Source organism: Tiliqua scincoides, chromosome 9 (assembly GCF_035046505.1).
Source record: "Tiliqua scincoides isolate rTilSci1 chromosome 9, rTilSci1.hap2, whole genome shotgun sequence".
In the NCBI taxonomy this organism is placed as follows: domain Eukaryota; kingdom Metazoa; phylum Chordata; class Lepidosauria; order Squamata; family Scincidae; genus Tiliqua; species Tiliqua scincoides.
Window position 1 is genome coordinate 1,382,876 of NC_089829.1, and position 22,125 is coordinate 1,405,000.

Sequence of the window (22,125 nt, forward strand, 5' to 3'; positions counted from 1 at the left end):
CTGGCTAGATGGGCCAGATTTGGGCTGGCAGGGAAAAGGTGTGGGACAACAGGACTGAGTTGCCTGATCTCTGCTCTGCAGAAATTCAAGCCCAAATCCCAGTCCGAAGGGTGGAGAAAAAGCCTGTGGGTGGCCAAACTTTCCCCTGCCTCCTTCCCAAGGGTGATGGGGGGGGGAAAGGAGCTGGTCAGGTTGACAGAAGTTAATCAGCCAGTCTGTAACCTTATTTAAAAGTCATTTAGGCTGCTAACTGGAGGCACTTCTCCCCCTCGGATCCATCATTCCCCCTTTGTGTGACTTTTTTATTACTAGTAATAACTCCCGTAAATTCCTCAACAGATGGAAATTTTATTTCGCTAATCAGTGGCATTTGACGTGCCAGCAGGAAGAGGAAGGGGAGCAGGGGACGGGAAATGTTCTTGCGCAGGTTGGCGGAGGAGGGGGGAGGGGGGAGGATGATTGGCAAGGCCACACTGAAGGTCTTCTAATTAGAGAAGGCACCTTTCAAGAGATAGGTCTCTCCTGTGCTCTCCTGACTCACCTGCCAAGCATGGCTCCACATGACAAATCGTGCCCAGCCAGTCTGAGCACCACAGGATCAACTGCAGAGAAAGAGATTCTCTTCTGGTCTCATAATACTAAAACTTGGGGTCAGCCAATGAAATTGCCTGGCAGCAGAGTCAGAATGGACAGAAAGAAAACTTATTTGCAGAGGGGGGCTTGGGGAACTCTCTGCCACAAGATGGCAGCTGGCTTTCAAAAGGGGATTAGGAAAATTCTTGGAGGAGCAGGAGTTTACCAATGTCAGTAGTCAAAAATGTTTTGTAATAATCTCTCTCTCTCTCTCTCTCTCTCTCTCTCACACACACACACACACACACAAACAGAGGAACCAAACAGAACCTCCACCTTTAGAGGCAGTCAGCCTCTGGAGCATGGGACAACAAGGTTTCAGTTCCTGGTTGTGGGTCTCCAGAAAGACTCTTGGGGGGGGAGAAAGAGGGTGCTGGGCCAGATAGGTCTGCAACTTGATCCAACAGGGTTTTTCTTAAACATCTTAAACGTCATAGTTACTAATGGAACTTCCATGTACAGAGTAAGTCTACCTGAGTGGTAAATTTGTGGGTGCAAACAAAGGGGGGCGCTGTTGCTTCCTAGCCCTTCTTGCAGACTTCCTGGAGGCAGCCGGTGGCTAAAGCTTTTGCATCCCAAATCCACACGAGGGACAAAGCTCCAATCTGGGTTTCTGGATAGTTGTGGTGACTGCCCCCGGGCCGCAGGGCTGCCAGTTCACCAGGGATCCAGGACCTTTGCCTTCGCTGCACAAAACAGAGACCTGGCTGCAGATGAGAAGTGCTTCTCACTGCTCATGAGTTGTGCCTGCATCCCCGGGGCCCTGACATTTTTCCCTGCCACCTACTCGCTCAATCGTGGCAGGATGGCACCTGTGGCTCCCCTGTCCTCCTTCCATGACTCCAACGGGACGCTGGGGGAAATCTGCTCAGGAGGTGGGAGAGTGAGAGGGCAGCAAGTGTCTCCCCCTCGCTCTGCCTCACTCTCAGCTCAGCCCTGCCACGCTCGACTTGGCACACCTCCGTCATCGGATCCAGATAATAAAGCTGGGCTTCTGCGCCAGGCAGGCGAGTGATTCGGCACACGCCTTCTCCCTCTGGTCACGCAGGGATTCTCGTAATCCGTCTTTATAGCACTGGGCTCGCTCCACCAGACTGTCCATTGTGCTGTGAAATGACAGGCTTTTAAAAGGTCTTGTTTCTCGCAGTAAATAACTCGAGCCGCCAGGCTGTTTACAAGCAGATCCTTAGAAGCCACCCACCCCCTCCCCCTGCCAACCAGTGGGGCGCAGGGAATGCATGGCCACATTTCGAAGAAAGGGGAAGAGCCGCAAGGGCTCAAGACTTCACCCTGACTTCCCTGCCCATATTCAGCCAGGCCAAAAGGCATCAGGAGGAGGTTGCATCTCACGGATTAGACCAGGGGGCAGAGAAGTCACCACTGGAACCATCCCGGATAAAGTCAGGGAGCTCGTGGAGCCTGGGAGGTCACAACATTCTGAGACAGGTTTCATTGTGAGATAGGCTGGTCCCCAAAAGTGTGACTGAGACAAAGCCGCAAAGTGGGCATGGAGGGGGAACCATCCAGGGCCTGCCAGTTCTCTTGCCAGAGCAGTAAACCACCACTACCGCCCCCCCAGCCTGAGGGTTCGGTTCTCTTTCACTCAGAAATGTCCATCCTGCATGCATGTTTTCCCCCATCACTGCAGGATCCTAAACCAGATTATTGGTGATGGCTGCCAGGAGCCCCAAGAGCTGAGCTTGGAAGCCCTCACGGAAGGGGGAATAGAGTCCAGTGAGAGGACGTGTGCTCTGCACAGACAATTCCAAGCAAAGGCCCAATTCCCAGCATCTCCAGATTGAAAAGGATCTCGGGTTCCAGATGATGGAGACCCTGGCCTGAGCAGACCACGCTGGGCTACGTTTACCTGACCCAGCAGATGGCAGCCTCCAGGCTCATAACCTGCCAAAGATCCCGCTCATCTAGACAGCTTTGTATACCCTCGGCTAAACTAAACCTGAGCTCCTAAATCACATCTAAGAAGTAGTTTGGGTCCAAGAACTCCGTGGCCAGCAATGGCCAAAGCAAGATGACTAATTCTGCTCTATCAACTCTAAAAACGACAAAACTGTTCAGAAATGCTTGGATGGGCCTGGAGCTCTTTCCCAGTTGACTGGCTGGATGTCAGACTCCAGGCAGGTCTGCAAAATAGAGCCCAGAAATTACACAGCACATGCATGGCCACCTCTCATGTGCTGCTACTCTGTCGCCATCCTCACCCATGGTACATGCCAGGGGCTTCCCATTCACTTGCCATGAGGCCAGCATGGCCTGGGAACATGCTTAGATCTTGCTGGGCACATGAAGGCAACCGATTCTGTTCCACTGTGCCCATGGACACTTGTGCATGCATGTGCTGGAACTTAGTGCACCCTCTCCCTCTCGCAAGACATCCATCTGAGGAACTCCAGAGGAGATGTGGTTTGCTCATTTGCTCTGTGATCAGAACGGGACAGCTAAGGGAAGGAAACGCCAAACTATCCTGAAACCCCATCGAGGACTCATTAATCATCTTAATTAAGGCCTAACAAGACAGAGTACATCAATCTTGCAATTACCAATGAAGAGGGGGAAAAGGAGGATGCCACACAGCACAAGGAGAAGGCAGCTTAGATTCTCCCAGCTGAGTTCCTAAGCTCCCAGCAGGAGATTAGAAAGAGCCGTGCCCAAAGCCCACTTAGCCACAGGGTACAGACCCAGTTCTCCACAGTGGCCCAACAGCTGCCTCTGGGAAGCCCACGATCAGGAGGTGAAAGCCACAGCTCACTTCTGGTGCTCATTTTCAGCAGTCAGTATGCCAAGATAGACTGTTTCTCAAGATGGAGGCTCATTCCTAACAAGATGTCTACAAGACCACCTGGATGTGATCAGATCAAAGAAGTTCCATTTAGCCCAGTCCCATTTTTCCCCACTCCAGCCAGCACACTTAAGAACCCCGCCTCCAAAGATCAACACAGAGACCCATGTTGCATCTGAGTTTGAACATCCTTCACTACAGTACTGACCTGTAGATTGTAAGCTCCTTGCGGCAGGGACCTGCAAAGCGCTGCACACATATCTGGCGTTATCTAAAAAGAAAAAGTAATTTAGAGACGAGAAAATGGATAAACAAGACGTCAAACCTTTCACATGAATATGTATCATGTGAATATGGAAACTATTAAGTCTCAACTTTGAGCAAAAAAATCAAAGAGGCTTAAGAGTTGGTTTATGAAAAGAATCCTTTCAAGAAGAATTTAACATCTGTGACCAAGCATTCAACATACACTGGGACATTCACTATACAAATAAGGTTTAACACGCTGAAATTTAGAGACAAGACCACCCAACTCAGGAGGACAGCTGTGGAATCTCACTTCCATTCTATCTGAACTGACATTTCCTCCCTGCCTCAAGGCACTGGAGACCCTCATTGTCTCCTGCATCCGGCCACATTGCTCCGCCAGCACCTCGACGCACTGCACTTGACAACACAATTTGATTGCCCCTGCTGCCACGGTTAATGCGCCTCAATCTGAAAAATTAATAAACTTATCTCATCTTGCCGGATGCCACACAGCTTGCAAAATCTCCTGTCCGAAGGGGGAACAGGCAGCTTTATCCAGAGGCAGGCAGGCCTTGCAGAGCGACCTCCATTCACAGGCAAAAGAAATTGTCCTTTCAGAGCTCTCTCCCTCGCGCCCAGTCTGGCATCTTTGCAAATGGGATGGGGACAAAAGGAAGTTCGGAAGGCAGTGCAAAAACTGCTCAAGGGAGAGGCAGCAAACAAGGACCAAGAGGCTTTGCTGGGGGGCGGTGAGGGGAGGGAGTTGTGACCAGAAGATGTACCATCTTTTCTTTTTGCCAGCAGCAAGATGGTCTGTCTTCTTGTTTGCTGCATTTAGATCCCATTTTTAAGTTTTGCAAAAGGATCCAGAATCTGACTGGGAATAGGGCTCTCCTTCACTGTTATAAGTGCTACTGATTGTGCTGATCGAACCAAAGACCCCTCTGCGATTGGCACTCTCTCCTCTCCTGTGCTGTGTGTGGGCTATTTCCGGCAACAGCCTTTCCATGGGCAGGAAGCCAACATGCTCCCTCCTCCACACCACCTGGCCAAGGGCACAAACTCTGGACCCTTTCGCTGCCTGCAGAAACACCATTCCAGCCGTCTTTTGTGGGGAATGAGGCTGGGCCCATAACCTGTTCACAGGGCGAGGGAGCTGAGCCGTTCCAGACACAGCACAGCTTTGCACAGAAGCCGGCTGCCACATGGAAGGAACCGCAGCCATTGGTGCGCAGGCAAGAAAAAGCAGTTCAGGAGGAGCCTGGGCAGAGGAAGAGAATGCAACCCAGCAGCTTCTAGAGGCAACAGCTCCCCTCTCCTCCAGTGGGGATGAAGCCCACCCCCACTGTCGCTTCTCCAACAGCACCCACGCCCACCCAAGGCCCCGTCTGGTCAGGTCAGCCCCTGCTGACTGTGCCTGAGCATCATCGGGGGTGAGTTCTAAGTGCACTGTTGGGGGGGGCAGTGCAGGGCTCTGCCCCAGGGATCCTATCAACCATATGCCAGTTTGAACTGGGGGGGGGGGTCACAGCTCAGTGACTGAACAGGCTACGTAGTGTGCAAATGGTCCCAGGGTCTGTCACCTCCTGCATCCCTGGAGAACTGCAGCCAGTCAGTGCCGACCACTGTGGGCTGGACGAATACTTGGCCTGACTCAGCAAAACCCAGTCCTCCGCAAGCTCCACAGTCGCAGCGTTTTCATCTGCTTTCACCGAGAGGCGGTGTGCCAATTACGGAAGCCGTCATCTGCATCCTGTAGCTCAGCGGCCAGGAAACGAGCGCGCAAACATATGCGTGCCAACTTCCACCACACTCCTTGGGAGAGGCAGGGCATATTGCACAGATTGCTCGTGTGCTGTGTGACTTGTCAGGCTGGGGATGTTCCGGGGATCGTCAAATGAAGACAAAAAGCCCTTTTCTGTGCCATTTCCCCTGAACAGGTGTCACTAAGCAGCGTCAGGAGCCGCTCTAAATACCAGCTGAAATTGCCTCCCTCTCCCTGCGCGCCACGCTCAGAAGCCCTCGCTTCTGGAACCTTAAAAGGAGAAGCGATCCATCTTCCCCGGAGCGAACGGCTGCGTGAATCTCTGTGATGACACCCAGATGCAGGCCTGGATGTTCTTTTTCTGACAAAGGGAAAGTTGGATGAAAAGGAAGGAGGCCGTGAAAGACGCCCAACTTTCTGCAGGAGTTGCTTTGTGGGGCGATGGCTTTGTTTGCAGTGACACACTCCTTTAGTAACGCAACACCATCGACGTACATGGCGCTTTATAGAGTGAAAAGACAGGTGCCTGCCCCAAGGCACTTACAATCTGGATACTGAATACTGCCACGAGGGAGGGAAGGGGCTGGACAAAGTAGCTATGGGGGTGTCTCAGTTACATGCAGTTCCGCTTTGTTCCAGCAGGGGCTGGGAGTCAAAGGAGTCTCAGAAAAGGTGGGTTTTTGCAAGGGGCCTGAAGGAGGCAGCTCCCCACAGCAAACCAGGAGGCAGTTCCAAGCAGAAAGGGGATCCTGTCGTGCCTTCAGGGGATCCTGGGGATCCTGTCCTCCAGGGGATCCTGTCACGCCTTCAACACCTGCAGAGTCTTAGAGCAGGACTGAAGCAAGAGAGCCGCTCCAAGGACTCTCCAAGCTTCAGCAGCAGCCACTGTCATCCATTCAGTGGCACCAAAGACTCTGGACACAAAAAAAAACCTCAGACAAAAACCTCAGACGTGAAAGCAAGAAACTTACCATCTGCCCCTTGGACCTCCTTCCTTGTTCCCTCTCTCCCTGCTCTGTTCCAGAGCTATGCTGAACCCAGCACAGCACCCAAAATAACCCGCAGTATTGAGTATCTGATCACCATCAGTTTTGTCAAAGAGCAAACTGGAACACCTCTCACTTGGGGGACTTGGGGGAGGGAGGGAGGGGAGGTGGAAGCCACTGTGGGGGGTTCACTGCCAGAGCAGTGCTGCTCTCCCTGCAATCTCCATGTTCCCCCCCCCCGAGAAGCGTCACAGTGACGCATGATACAGCATCTTTCAGAGTGGTTTCCGGGGGGAAAAAATGACCACCTCCACTGTATTTCCTCCTCCATTTCTTACCTGGAACTATGCTGCAGAAGAGTCACGTTTCAAGGTTCCTTGAGGAAAACAGCAACCACCAGCTGCTGAAGAGGCAATCACATTTGCCACCCATTCATTCCTCCCCCACCCCAGATGATGGGGCTATGGGTCAGTGACATGGGGCAGCTCACCAGCTCTGAGCACCTGGTGAGCTGCTGCCAACCTGTGTTGACAATTTTGAATGAGGTGTGCGCTGGGCTGCTTCAGAAGGCAGCTTCCAGGTGAGAATTTCACCGCTTGCAAACAAACAGCCCTCGTTTAGCTAGTTTGGAAAGAAAAAAGGAAGAAAAAGAGGAAGAAAAATAGATGCCCGTTGCAGCCCTGGGAAGGGGGAGGATGGAGCGCGCCCGCCATCTCCAAGCCCCCCTGGCCACTGAGAAAAGCAAAGCAAAATGTTTACAAATTGGGAGCCCCATTTCCTCAAGTGGTGGAGACTAAAACAGCTGCGGCTTTGATCCCTTTGGAGCAGCCAGCTCCGGCGCTGGGATCGTCTTTGCCTCTAATGTTCACTTGTTGCTTTTGATGGAATAATTTCCCTGTAGGAGCCTTTCCCGGCAACCAGGGCTTCGCTTTGCCTGCCTCTCAAAAACTTAATAACCAGTCATCTTAAAAGGGAAAAAGCATCTTAACCTCGTTGCAAAGGAATTGGATTCTCCTTCTAGACTAGATTGCTTCTATCCATCCTGCAAAAGCACGGCTCGTGCGTATATATTTGGGTCTGACATACACAAAAGGAGCCTCAGTCACCACTCGCATCTCTGTGATCAGGTTAATTTCCAGTTGCATCTTACCTCTCCAAGAGCCATTCTGGAACCGTTCTGAGGTGGCCTCAGCTGATTAAATTATTGAAGATTTGCTCTCCCCCCACCTCCTAAGTGCTTCTGCATGTTGACTTTCCTGCATCGATTCCAGCCTGAGTAAATCAGGCCGGGGGGGGAGGGGGCTGCACTGGGTAGGAGAGAGTGCCAGGCCAGTGATGAACATGTGGGAGGCCAGTTCTGGCCCTGCTGGGCTACTTTAGGTGATGGGGGGGGGCTGGAAGACACCTCAATGTGATGGCACCAGGGCCAGGGTCTGTGCCCTGGTGCCATCACATTGAGGTGTCTTCCAGCCCCCCCCCCCAATCACCTAAAGTAGCCCAGCAGCACCTGACATGCTCAGCAGCACCCGACATGGGGCAGCACCTGACATGCTCTGGCCCTGCACCTCCTCCTGCGAGTGACCAAAAGCAGCAACACAAATCCGGAGAAGGAGCAGCTTGTACTGGCCTCACCTTGGGACAGTCAGAAAGAAAGTGGGTGGCCAGTGGCGCCCACAGAGGAGGAGGAAGAGACAGGCCCTCTCCAGGAAGATCCCACTGAGAGCAACCTGTCTTTCAAAACCTGGACCCCACCACTGGGCCACACCAGGCCTCTTTTCATGTTTCACCAGTGCACATGTGTGCACCTGCATGTCACCAAAACAGCACACAAAAAGTGACATGACATCACTGGCAGGACAGCAGGACTCCTCAGGCATCGGTTTTACTCTGGAAATGAGGTCGGATAACTTAGGACTCAAAAAATCAGGAAGAAATGCATGTGAAAGTTGGGGGTTCGTCCCTCCCATTATGGCTGTGCAAGGCCACATGTGCCACTGCATTCTTTGCCAGTCCTGGTGCTGGCAGCCTCAGCTTCCATTCAGATACCACCCCTCATCCCTTCTGCACACTCCCTGGAAGCTGCTAACACCTTTGTTGAGCGCCCAGGGCGGGCAGGTTGAAAGTGGCATCGCCACAGCTCAGCTCCTCCTGGCAACAGGGCGGCCACATTGCCAGAAGGGCTCTTCGGAAGAAGTTGCTCCAGCACAGAGCCAGGCAACCCGCGCATCCGCTTCTGAACGGAGAGGGGACTTCATCTCCACAGCCTCTGGTAGCAATCAAGTCGGCTCAGAGGAAGAGAGCATCTCTCCTCGGGCAGGTCCAAAACGCATGCGAAGGATGGTGAGGAAGCAGCCACCCAGAGATGAAAGATGTGACTTCGGCAATAAAATGTTTGACTTGACTTTTCAGATCCCCGAGAGGGGCCGAGAGAGGGAAGTGAAGGTGGAGGGAAAGTCAAAAACTGTTTGATTGAGAACAGGGGCAAGGAAGAAAGCAGTCGGCTTGAAAACAACAATCAGGCGGCCTGAAGCTTTTTGCGTAAAAGGAACAGCTACAAAGCAACAGAGCTCAAAACTGGGAGACGCGATCCAGGCTGGGGAGAAGAGCAAAGGAGTGGGAGGCTCTCCGAAAAGGCGTGGAGGGAAAAGCTGAAGGGCCTGAAGGCAGGTGGGGGGGAGAAGAGCACGTGTCAGCAGGTGCTTCCAAGCTGAATGAAGAGACGGGGCCTGCAAGCGATAGTGGGGCACAGACCGGAGCCCTCTTCTCTTCCCAGGCTGGCACCACGCAGCTGTCATGCCTCTTTTGGGGCACTGGAAGGATGAAACTGCCTTGGACCCAGTTAGACCAAGGACAAAGACAGGCAAAGCTGACCAAAATGGAGAACTGGACGATGTTCATAACTCAGCATTCCCAAGAGGCAAAAAGACAGGGACCCTGGCTGGCCAGGACCCAGGACACGGGCTGTTTCGGGGAAACAGGGACAGCCGGAGCAGATGTGGGCTTCATACGTTCTCCCCCCCCCCCAAAAAAAAATATCCCAAGCATTGGACAGAAAGAACTCCAACCCCCAGGGTGCACAAAGAGCCTGCTTAATTCATGTCAGTAGCACAGTCACTTTGCAACTCAACTGACAGCAGAAAAACTGTTTAGGTATCTTTTTAAAAAAACTGCTGGTTACTTCACTTGGCCTTGAAAATTCCCTCTGTTTTTTTTTGGTTTGTTTTTTTTTAAAGCATTGATTTAATTGCATTTGTATCCAGTTCATCCTCCAAAGTCCTCAAGTAGCACACAAGGGTCTCATTTGATCCTCAGGAGCTGTGAGGGTGGTTCTGTGAGTGGGCTGAGAGGGAGACCAAGGTCACCCCCCCCCCCAGGAACATCTCAGGTTCAACCCCTACAGCTGGAAACCCCAGAGCGCCACTGCCAGTCTGCGCTGACAATTGCAAGCAGGACAAAGCAAAGGCAGCAGGAGCAGGCAGCCTCCCACAGCCAAAGAGGAGTCTGAAGTCACCCTATACCTCCGGACTTTTCATGGAATTATCCAACCACTAGACCACACTGCCTCTCTTTCTTCCTGCCCATTTGCACCAAAGATATTACAATCTCTCTTGCAGGATCTGAAAATGGGGAAGAGCAATTTGGGCCCAGCTAAGATGTTACTTTAGCCATTTGGGATTCCATTTCAAACCTTAATTCCTCTCTGCAAAACCACCCCTTCGAGTTGTAGAAGTTGAATGACACAAGCCAAGATTGTAATTAGCGACATCAGCCACCTGCCCCCATCTTGCACACACTGTCACAGAACATGGGTAGCTGCCTCTCCCAGCGCCCCTCTTAATCTCCCCAAGATGACCCTCCAGGATCTCCTCGGCCTCTTTCCAATCCCCCAGTAATGAGGGATAAGCAGCAAGATTAAAGCCTGAGATGGATTCGGAGAAGATCGCCAACAAATTTCAAGGTGGGGGTGTGGAAAGAGAGACAGCAAAGCTATCTGGAAGCACAACAATATATTTTTAGAGAAATTGATTTCCTTTTCCCTTTTTCATTTGGACTCAAGGCTTGGGTCTCAAGCATCTTTCCGTTACAAGGCCTGGGAGTTAATATCTCCGACACAGAAGCTGCAGACACACCAGGTCACAAGGGCAAGCTCCAGCTGAGCTTGGCCTCAAAGGCTACATCACCCTAGAGTGGGAAAAGGGCCAGCTAAAATGATCAGGGGGTTGAAGCCCTCTCCCCGCCAGGAAAGGCCTTTGAGCTGAGGGAAGGCAACTAAGGGGGAGCCGTGATAGAGATCTGGAAACGGAACACACAGAGTGGAGCAAATGGGAGGAAGAGAAAGAAGAGACGCTCTTCCTCTCAGCTCATACATGGAACAGCCAGCCAGTGACAGGCACTGAGGGGTAGGAAGTGGAGGGCAGCAGAGTCCATTTCTGGAATTCAGTGCCAGGGGTTGGGGCCACAGCCACTTGCTTAGACAAACTCACCAAGAAGGTCAGATCCAGCAGCAGCAGCGATTCATCTTGAGAGCTTCCAGCTTGCAGAGGCAGTCTACTTGTGGGTGTCAGAAGTTGGGGCTGTTGCTTTCCTGTCCTGGTTTCCCAGAGACATGGGGGGGGGAAAGTTCAGAAATGTCAACTGAGGACAGAGCCACTCCTACTTTGCACACAGAGGTCCCAGGCTCCATCCCTACGTCTCCTGGGAGAGCTGAGAAAGACCCTTCCCTGCCTGAAACCCTAGAGAGTCGCTACCAGCCAATGTGGGCAATACTGACCTGACTGTATCAAGAGTCTGAGGGCCCAATCCTATCCAACTTTCCAGCGCCGGTGCAGCTGCAATGCAGCCCCAAGGCAAGGGTACAAATATTCCCTTACCTTGTGGAGGCCTCTGTTAACTACCCTCCCACCAGAGGGTGTGGCACACACCCCATTGGCACGGGTACACCAGGGGTGGAAAGTTGGATAAGATTTGGTTCTGAGTCTGCAGAGCGCAGCCTCATATCTTCCTATGACTAGACAGACCCTCAGCCTGAGTCAGAAAGGCTGTTTTTATTTTTCTTAAAGGTGCTTTTAAGCATGTGCAGAGTACATTTTCTCCATCACCACTGAGTAGCCACAGCCAGCCCAGGCCATCACAAAAGCATCAGCGGCATCTTCTTGGACCAGGCCAAAGGCTCAACAAAGCTCTGCTGGATTGATTTTCCTGCATTTAGAAAATCTGTTGGTTGCAAACTGCCTGCCTGAGGGGCTGGAAAGGCAGTCTGGGAACATTTTAAACACACAAACATACATCACCATTTCCAGGGTCCAACTCTCAGCTGCGAGCACCTGTGATGTGGCTGTCCAACTTGGCAGAGTGTCTCTTCCTCTCAAGTTTGTATGCTTTTTAATTTACATGTTATCATCAAATGTGCTAACACCTGGAAAGGACAAGCAGAAAACATTTCCTTATGTGAAATGGCAAACACCGCAGGCATAGACGCAACAAAATTTGGCAACATGCCAAGTTTTCTCACTCCGCAAATACTCCGTCCATCTTGTTCAGCACCTCATACACTGACCAGCAGCAGGTCTCCCAGGCTCGAGGTAGAGAAGCATCTTTCTCAGCCCTACCTGGAGATGCTGGCAGGGACTCAACCTGGGACCATTCACAGCCAAGACAGGGACTCCACCACTGACCGAGCTGCATCCCTCCCCACTCCTTTTCAGATGCATTTCACTCCACGTTCCCTATGCCTTGATATACACATTTCACCCATCAGTCGTGAGGGACATTTCAATCCCCACAGCTCAAATGATGGAGGTGAGGAGTCCCACCCCCACTGATCTCCATTTCCATTACTGTACCTCTTATAGCCCAGTTCTAACCAACTTTCAAGCGCTGGTGCAGCCGTGCCAACAGGGCTTGAGCCGCATCCTGTTGGAGGGGGCAGTCAAAGAGGCCTTTTCAAGGCTTGTTCCCTTACCTTGGGGATGCATGGCAGCTGCATTGGCACTGGAACATTGGCTAGGATTGGGCTATTAGTGACTTAAAACAAAAACCAGAAAATGAGTTTGTTTGCCTGTTTGCGTCTGCACTTCAATCCATCAGGCTGGGTGTCCGTAGGAAGAGAGCAGAAAGAAATGTGCAATGCCTGCCACTCCCCCCCACCACTTCCAGCACCCTGTTAATAAGCAGGGGGTCCAGCACATGTCATGGGGGCAAGGTGCTAATAATGGGTGCCCCTCCCTGTGTTACGTACACTGTTAATCACTCCCCAGCTGCGGAGTGAATCACGCATGCTGGTAACAATAGTTTTCATTGTGCTGGAAAAGCCAAGGGGGTGGAGGCACCTCAGGGTGCCTCCCACGTGTGCCTCCTGGCAAAGGAGAGCTGGAGGTGGATTGAAGCAAGCCATTTCACAACCAGCCCCAGGGAAACCATGGATTTTTCTATAGTTCCAGCTCTTTCGTAGAGGATAATTTGCAGAAGAGGACCTAGGGAGAGTTCCCTGCCCCAGGCAGCTTACAAGCTATATTTCTATGGAGAAAGTGAAGGGCAGGGTGCAAAATATGCACAAATGCCACAATGAGCATTTAGGCTTGGCTCAATTTGCAGCAAAAACTGATTAAGCAAGAAGTTGTTGTTCAGGGAAGCCCCACGGGATGAAACCGAGTCTCCTTCTAGTTCAGCGCTCTGCTTCCAACCCAAAGCTTTTGGAAAAGCCCGCATGCAGGGGCTTAAAAGAAATGTTCTTCCCATATTGTTTGCCCCTCAGCAAGCAATACTCAGAAGTAGACAACTCCTGAACATGGAAGTTCCATTTAGCCACCACAGATGAAAGCTGTTGACAGGAGGGTGGAAGGAGAGGAGAGGCCTGTCAATGCTTTCCACGTGGAATTCTGGAGGAGACGGAGGGGGTGCTTCCAGTTCAGATGGGGAATGCTTCCATAAGGTGGCATGAATGAAGGGAAGGGGGGAACTGAGCATCCACCAGCAGAAATCTGGGTCACTGCCTGCTTTGCTTGCTGACGAGAGGAATAAGGTATCAAGCAGGCCTCAGACCCTGGCCTGCCAACGAAGCTCAGCCTCAAAGGGGTGAGGCTGATTGGATGCGAAGGGCTTCCAACTTCAGAGGCCTCCCTGAATTGCTGGCCCCGGAGGCTGGTGCACAGATGCCAGGAGTGCATTAAGCTCTGCTATGGAACATCTCTAGAGGGAGCAACATCTCCCTGCTGCCGATTGATCAGTCTTGGCGGGGAGCATCACACATCCGCTCAGCCGACTAGGTGGTTGCTTTGCATCGAGGCTTCCAACACACAGGCACACACCAGATTTTTTTTTTGGGGGGGGGGGGGCGGCAGTGCCAGTTGGATCAGGTAACACTGGGGCACAGAGGCATCAGGACAGGTGTCTGGGAAAAGTTCTCCAGGTGTGTCGAGTGTCTAAGCCCACACAAGGAAGGAATGCCTCTCACTGCACACAAAAAGAGGCATTCTCCCCATCCTGTACCCAGAGGAGGAGGGTGCTCTTCCAAAGCAGAACCAAGACAAAATGCTTCTCTACTTCAGAGGTCCTTTCCTTTCTCATGTATGCAAATTTCATCATTAAAGCTCCTATAATGGCCTGCAGGGTTGTTCATGGAGTCGCAGCCCTTATTTCAGGAGTGCACCAACAAGTCTGAAAGTGTCAGTTGCGTCCACAGGTTGGTTTTGGATTTAAGGGCCTGGATTTCCTCTCGGGGAGCCTTTCGTAGCACCCTGATTCGAGGGGGCTACGTGCAGCAGGGTGACCTGGAGTACTGTGTCCAATTCTGGGCATCTCACTTTAAGGAAGATGTAGTCAAACTGCAGTGGGCTCAGAGGAGAGCAGCGAGGATGATCGGGGGCTGGAGGACAAGCCCTACAAGAAAAGGTTGAGGGAACTTGGTATGTATAGTCTTCAGAAGAGAAGGTTGAGACGGGATATGATTGAGCTCTTCAAATATCTGAAGGGCTGTTGTATGGAAGAAGGGACAAATTTGTTACTGCCTTTGAAAGTAGAACTAGATCCAACAGGTACAAGAGAAGAGCCAGGTACATGAGACAGGTACATCCAACAGGTACATGAGAGTCAGGGTGGTGTAGTGGTTTGGGAGGTGGACTTAGACCTGGATGATCCAGGTTCAAATCCCCCCTCAGCCACAAAGCTTCCTGGGTGACCTTGGGCCAGTCACTTTCTCTCAGCCTCACCTACCTCACAGGGTTGTTGTGAGGACAAGAAAGAGGGGAGGAGCAGCTGTGTAAACCGCCCTGAGCTCTTTGGAGGAAGGGCGGTATAAAAATGTGAAAATAAATAAATAAATAAATAAATAAGAGATTCCAATTGAACATCAGGGAAAAAATCCTGATTGTAAGGGCTGTTCAGCAGTGGAACAGATTGTCAAGGGAGGTGGTGGGCTCTTCCTCACTGGAGGTCTTCAAGCAGAGGTTCAACCAGCACCTTCTGGAGTTCCTTTAGGAGAATTTCCTGCTACAGGGAGGGGGTTGGACTAGTTTACCTTTTAGGTCACTTCCAACTCTATGATTCTGAAACAGCTGGCAAGAAAAGGGTTAATTGCCACACCCTCCCCTGCCACTTCTCAGCTTATCTATCTGGGGGGGGGGGAGCCATGAGTGATTTGACCCCACCAGCTCACCTCCCACTTCCAGCTGCATCGCCCACCTGGAGCCCCCTCACTCCCTGAATTGTTCATGGAAGCAGTTCAGTTGTTTTCCCCTTCCTTAAAACAGACTCCGTGGAAGATCAGCAGAAGGGATTGAACATCCCTCAACAGTCCATTAATTTCCAATCCCAGATCTCCTCTGAAAGCTAACGACCTTCTAAATACAAATTAATGAGGAGAAGCAACACGAGGCAGGACTGGGTGGGGGGGGGTGTAGAGACAACAGGTCTCAAGGCTTGGTGCAGCTTCCAGAGCAGTAGAGGAGACTCGCCCACCACTCCTGCTGACCAGCAAGGTGCCCTGCCTTGCCCCCAACCCACACAAATCAGAAGGAGTCCAGGGACATTCAAAGCACCACACTGTCAAAGCACCATTCAAAGCACCACACCATAACTGTCCTCTGCACCCGATTAGGAGCACATCAAAGGCCTGTCAATTCTGAATGGTGCCTTTGAAAATAAACACAGGTTGCCCACTTTTTTTACCAGGCTCTCTTCTGCTCTTACGCTTTTAACAGCTGAACAGTCTGCAGCCCCTGAGCACTGCAACAAGCTTTGTGTATCAATCTCCACAGATCATGCTGCTTGCTGAAGGCACAGGGGCAGACTAGGGCCCTTTCCCAGATCAGCTGGCAATCTGAGAATGAAGTAAGAGACTGCAGCAGGCAGAGGGGGCAGGTAAAGGCTCTCTCTGCCTGAGACCTTGGAGACCCGCTGCTTGTCAGAACAGACAACACTGGGTGCGGCAATGGTCTGACTCTGTCTGACAGCCACACATGTGCCACCTGTTTTCCATTCCAGGGCTCAGCCCTGTCTTGATTTACATGGTACCACCTGTGCACATGGCACTTTGCACATAAGAGAGGGTACAGGCCCCTCCCTCCCAAAGGCAGGTGATGGAAGATGGGGAAGAGAATGGAGGCAGAATAATAAACAGTGCCTCTGTGCATGCACAGAGGCACTCCCCCCCCCCAGCTGTAGCTGCTCATCTGGGATGACACTTCTGGCCAGGGTGCCACTGAAAAGTGGCCAGGAAGGGCCACAGAGGCCCCAAGCCACACAAGGACCTTCCCTGCTGGTTGTGAAACACACACAGAGACAAATGTTCTTCATCCCAGCACGGACTTTGGGGAGGGGTGAATGGGGGGCAATAAGGAAAAGGCAACTGTTTGATGCCTATGAATTATTCAGCACTCCTGGCTCAGCCAGCAACGCCTCCACGAAGTAATTCCTGCGGCACTGTAAATCTCCTCTCGCATGGGACTTCAGCAGCACATTGGCCCTGGGCCAGACCCAGTCAGGGAAGGTTTTCAAGCCACGACAAGAGGGCTTAAGGGCAATTGCTCTGTGGAGTTTGCTCTCTGCTTAAGACTCTTCAGAGGAACCAAGGCTGCAGCTAGAGAGAAGCCCATGTGCTCTGCCCCCAACACTCAAGAGGCACAGGGCCCACTGCAATTGTTCAGGATGGTGGTGGCAGCGAATCGCTACACATGCTCAGAGACCTGAGCGGCAAGTGAAGAGACACCTCCTCTAATACCAGCTGGTACAGCTTCTCTCAGACCTCACAATGAGAAGCTGGTGAAACTGCACCAATGGGTAAGTCAGTCCCTCTTCTGCTCCACTACTGGAGTCACAACAATCCCTGTGTTGCGGGAGCATAAGTGATCTAGAACAGTGCAATGGTTAGGGCTAGATCCACATTTCACACCTAGAGTTGCCAACTGACCCCAAAAACCTACCTGAGCTATTGCTGACACTCTCCCTCCCAAGCAGCTGGGGAGCATTCCATGACATCATCACAGCAGCTAGGCGGGCCTCCCAGGTAGCTGGTACGTTTAAACAGTGAGCACAGTTCACACATCCACCCAGACAAGGAGTGACAGGAATTCCCATGGCAGAGTCCGCTGACCTTCCCAGTGTCCATCAGACAGAGCATATTTTATCTTCTTTTTCTGGTGAGAAGAGAAATGCCAGCTAGAATCACCCTAGCTGAGTGAGGAGACAAAGGAACCCCCCTGAAGGCCTGGCCTGAAATTGCTAATGTCTGTGGCAACCCAGGGAATACACGGCAGAGGCGCCGCGGTTGTCTCCAGGATTTACCCAGCTCATTGAAATGCCCAAGGAGGCATGGAGCAGCTGGACAAATCTCCTGCTGTCCGTTCCCTTTGATTCTCTTCCTGAGCCGCTCCTGGCGAGGGATTTGCACACAGATCGGTTTTCTTCTCTCACATCCATCACAGGCCACACTGTGGTTCCTGAGGCCTCAAGAGCATCTTGAAGAACCCCGAGGGTCCCGCAACCAGCACCATCCTGGCATTATCAGGCTCCCTCTGTGAACTTCACTCATTCCAATATCCTCTCCTGCCCTTTCCAGGCCTATCTCAAGGACAGGATTTCTGGTGATTGCATTTTTTCTCTTCAAAAACTCTCTCTCTCGCTCTCTCCTGCATACAGCAAATGGCAAACTAGAACAGAACTCGGCCATCTACACAGCACTACATCACAGGCCAGCCCTGTGGAGGTGAATGTATGTCCCATCCTTATTCAGAGTGGGGAGGCGACATAAGCGACAGGAATCGTCCTCACGCTGGACACAAAATGCTCTGCTTGCAGACCTTTCACACTTCATGTCAAGCAGCAATCAGGAGATGCAGAATGGAAATAATGCAAACAAATTAGTAGCTGGAAACACCCAGACAGCCAGAGAGTCTTCTGAGCGAAGCGCCTGGTCTCGCCTGCAGAAAGCAGAGCACGTCCAATTTCAGCACAACAAAAGGACAGGCTTGTTAGCAGCGGTGACTGATGGCCGAGGCCTCACCTGGCACCAATTTCTCTCCTTCTATTAGCTTTTCTATCAACTCCAGTTCTCCAAGACGGGCCTTTAAAGTCCTCCCTGCCTCCCCAAAGACTAAGGCTGTGCCTGCCCCAGCTGCCCTGCAAGGCCTCCAGCATGCAGCCTGACCCCAATTTGACAGAGAGAGAACAGCAATTTGTTGGGGGGGGAGGGCAGCTCTTTTTCAGGTGACCTGACTCAATCCCTGGAGTCTCTTCTGGGGCTTCTTTCTTACACATGAGAGTGTGAAACTGCAGAGGGGCCGAGCAGAGCCATTTGGCACTCACACATCTCGTGCCCTAACACAGTAGCAGCGCACACTTTTCCTCCTCCCCCCTCTCTTTTGATGCTGGGGGGAGTCACTCAATGAAACTGACTGGCAGGACACTGGGGAGGGATGAAAGGAGGTACTACATACAGCACATGTTAGTCTGAGCAACTCATTGCCACAAGATCTGGTGATGGCCACCAATGTGAGTGGTTTTGAAAAGGGATTCGACAAATTCACAGCAGACCAAATTTATGGTATATCATTGGCCTCATGAAGCAATAGCTCTGTGTTTGAGCACCAGGGATGTGCGGTGGGTGGGGAGGCAGTGCTTCCCCATGGGAGTCCTGTGAAAAACATCAGGGATGGAGGAGGCAGGCGAGGCAGAGCCTCCCCTTGGAAGGAGCCCAGGCACTCAGCACCCACGCACAGGGTGCGGAGGACGGAGAGTGCAGAGCAGGTGGATGGTGGGCACCTGGGCTCCACCCCGGCAGCAGAACTTTCCGAAGGACTCCGAGGGGAGGCTCTGCCTCCTCACTCTCCGCATGTCCCTGTGTGAGGAGGGCCCAGTTCAGTGTAAGTGCAAGCAAGACACATTGCAAGGAGTTTGAGTACTGGACCCATTTGATTGATGACCCGGCTTGGCAGGAACAATCCAAAGACACTCCGTTCAAAGGCAGGGTTCTCTCAAAGTGGAACAAAGATTTTATTAAGGGTACCAAAGAAGGGCAACTAAACAAGGACTGAGACCAAGGCAAGGGAGGCTAGCAAGCCAGTGGCCTCCAGGCTGGAAGCCCAGCAGCCTCAGGATACCAAATGTCAGAGGGAAGGAAGGGGCTGGGTCTGGTGGAACTAACCCACAAGAGGCAGAGCCCCTGCCCTGTAGCAAATACCCGAGAGCCTTGATCACTGCTGGCTTCTTCTATACTCTGGTCTCTTAGACTTTTCAGCTATGCAGCCAGTCAGATCTCTTACTACCTTCTATATCTGCAAAACTGCTGATCACTGTCATTTGAAGGGGCAGAGGGGGGAGAGTCTAACCCCTTTAGAACCAAATACCCCCCTTTACACACAAACACTAGGCCCCCTTACATAAGTTATACTAGTTACACTGTTGCTTTTCCCCCTCAGAAACATACTTCTGGTGGTTTTACTATCAACAGCACGCATGCTTTCTTTTGGCCAGTCAGGGGTACATGTGGAGGATCTGGATCAGAACCACAATGGGGGTGTAGGGTTAAAGCTGCCCCTGCTGTCCTAATCCAAATCAGGCCTCCTTGCATTTGCCCTGTTTATAGAACATCCCTTTTGTATATGGAGTACCAGGTTTCCCACCCAAGCATGCAATAAAAGAGGGGCAGCCCCATTGCCCCCACGCACACAGGGGGAAGGCTGGGGCAGAGCCCTCCTCACCTGACACACTGCTCCGCACCCTGCAAAGACCCTGGGTGAGTGTGCTGGGCCCTCCCTGGTGTTCACCCTTCTGCGCAGTCTTCCGCTGCTCAGGGAGGGAGTCAGAAGATTTGGCCAATTCAGAGAGGAGGAGCCTACCTTGAGCCATGAGTGGTTCAGAACAGAGCCTCTTTGTGCAAAGATAGTTCATCTCCGACACCAAGATGCTGGAGGTAGGGAAAGGCCCATCGCCTTCCTTGAGGCCCTGCTGGTGAGCTTCCCCTGAGAGCCACTGCCAGTCAGCTAGAGGGGGCTTGCCATTCCCATGCAGCTGGTCAGTCTTTGTGAGACCCTGGCCTAGGGGAACTCTGGAGAAGCAGTTTCAGGTCATGACTGCTCCTCACGCAGCCAGCCAATGAATGGCCACGCACTGGTATTTTGATTAAAAGTCTTGCATGTTGCCTTTAAAGTTGTTGATCCCTTTTGGTGACCAAGGACTGGTGCTAATAAAGCCACCGGCTCAGAGATGCAAAGAGGGACATCTGGCTGTGCAGTGCTCCCTCCCCCCAGTTCCTTTTCCACCACCAAAGGATCTGACTAGCAGTCAAAACAACAGATAAAGACAAATGGGGGGGGGGGGGAGAGAGAGAGAGAGAAAATGAATGGAAGACAACTTAATCTGGAACAGAAATGACTTTTTAAAAAAAGAAAGAGAGAAGGGAAAATTGTTACAAGCATTTAATGTCTAATTAGGAACAAAAATAAGCTACGGAAATCGTGTCGCACTGGTAATAGCCCTCCTCTGACGGTGCTCGGCTGAGACGGCCTATTTCAAGCTTGAGTTGCTGAGAATATAACAGAGGCGAAAATGAAATTGGAGTTAATCAAGAAATCGGATTTGGGATGGATTTAAGCGGCTGATAACACCCTCGCTTGCCGGTGTCAGAATCCTCCTGCCTCCAGGACCCGCCTCCGCCTCCCAAACTGCTCTCTAGCGATCATTGGAAGCGGCCACGCCAAATCAGTGCCTTGGCCCACCTGCTTCAGTACTGGCAACACTGGCTGGCAGCAGCTCTCTTCTTCATCCAGTCTCGGCTGCTGCCTCCTCTCCCAACCTACCTCTGTGCCTTTGACCACATTGCTTCCCAGGGCTTGGAACAGCTTCTCCGTGTGACGTTCTCTTCTGTCTCCAAATCTGCTGTTTTCTCTCTGCCTAGCCTGCATTCCTCACAGGGCTATAAGTAGTTTACAAGGAGGAGTTTACAAGGAGCCCCATGGAAACCTCCAGGATTGGCCTGCTGTCTCCAAACCTGAGGAAATGACTGGATGCCATCCTGGAGATTTTTAATGGGGCTTCCAGGCATTGCCTGCATTTCATCAGGCTGGAAAATGGGCCTCCAGGAACAGCTTCAGTCAGTCAGTCCATGCCGCCCCAGTATTAAGGGTTGCAGGAAAAGCATCCTCTTGTGCTTGCTGAAACCATGCCAACCTCAGGCAGAACAACTTCTCAGAGGGTCTGACAAGAGGAGGAAGCCCAGCCCACAAGGGGCAGCAACAACTTACAGAAGCTGCAGACCACAACTGACACATTTCTCTAGTCCAGGGGTGCCCAAATCCTGGCTCTGGGGCCACTTGCGGTCCTTGAGGACTCCCAATCCAGCCCTCAGGGAGCCCCCAGTCTCCAATGAGCCTCTGGCCCTCCGGATACTTGCTGGCGCCCGTGCTGGCCCGATGCAACTGTTCTCAGCATGATGGTCAACTGTTCAATCTCTCACGCGAGCTGTGGAACGAGGGCTCCCTCCACTGCTTGCTGTTTCACATCTGTGAAGCAGCGGCGGCGGCAAAGGAAAGGCTGACCTTGCTTTGTGTAAGGCCTTGAGCTTGTGCAAGACCTTCATATAAGTGCCATCTCTAATATATTCATTTATGTAAATTTATTCAAATTTGAAATGTAAATTAATTCTTATTCCCAGCTCCCAACACAGTGTCAGAGAGATGATGTGGCCCTCCTACCACAAAGTTTGGATACCCCTGCTGTAGCCCAATTAAAGCTCCCCCCTCGCCTGCTACAGTGACACCCAAATTCACTTCCTGTTTCTGTTTAGGCCACATCTTGCCAAGTGCTTTGAAAATGAACTGATGCTGCTGCTGTATGCCAAGTCATCTCATTGGTCCATCTAATCCAGGGCACTCTGCTCTGACTGGCAGCAGATCTCCAAGGTCTCAGGCAGAGACAGATCCATTGCCAAGGATCCTCTTCACTGGAGAGTGAACTGCCAGTGTCAAGCAGAGGCTGAGCCGCTGTGGAGCTGTGGCCCCGTTTGTAAGAAACTGACTCATACCAGAAGTCTTGGGTCTATCTAGCTCACCCATGTCCACACGGGCTCCAGGGTCTCTCTCACCCAGCTGCTTGGGATGGTTTTCTAAAAAAGGAGACGCTGTCAGTGGCTGAATCCAGAACCTTCCACAGGCCCTGCCACTGAGCTGCAAACCTTCTCCAGTGTGAATGAGTAGCAAATGAGG